Raw genomic sequence first — 651 nt, 5'->3', positions numbered from 1 at the left:
TTAAGTGAGCATCCGAGCAAAGGAATGAAAGGAGAACCATGATCGCCGATGTCTGTCGCAGATCTGGCGCTGGGCGATGATGATGTCTACATAGGTATCGATCTCGTATGTCTATCAGATTGTTTTAACAATTAATTACTCCAGTTGGAACGCTTATTCTCTCTGATATTGTGTCTACAGAGGTATAGATTTCGTATTTCTATCAGACTGGTTTAACAATCAAACAAGTCAAGTGGAACGTTTATTCTCTCTGATATGTCTACATAGGTAGCGATCTCGTATTTCTATCGGACAGGTCTAAGTCTAACAATTAATGATTTCAGCTAGAACGTTTGTTCTCTCTGATATGTCTACATAGGTAGCGATCTCGTATTTCTATCGGACAGGTCTAAGTCTAACAATTAATTATTTAAGGTAGAACGTTTATTCTCTCTGATATGTCTACATAGGTAGCGATCTCGTATTTCTATCGGACAGGTCTAAGTCTAACAATTAATGATTTCAGCTAGAACGTTTGTTCTCTCTGATATGTCTACATAGGTAGCGATCTCGTATTTCTATCGGACAGGTCTAAGTCTAACAATTAATTATTTCAGGTAGAACGTTTATTCTCTCTGATAATATGTCTACATAGGTAGCGATCTCGTATTT

Source organism: Aplysia californica, unplaced genomic scaffold (assembly GCF_000002075.1).
Source record: "Aplysia californica isolate F4 #8 unplaced genomic scaffold, AplCal3.0 scaffold00741, whole genome shotgun sequence".
Taxonomy (NCBI): domain Eukaryota; kingdom Metazoa; phylum Mollusca; class Gastropoda; order Aplysiida; family Aplysiidae; genus Aplysia; species Aplysia californica.
The sequence above is the reverse complement of the archived record's forward strand: the minus strand, read 5'-3'. Positions refer to the sequence as shown.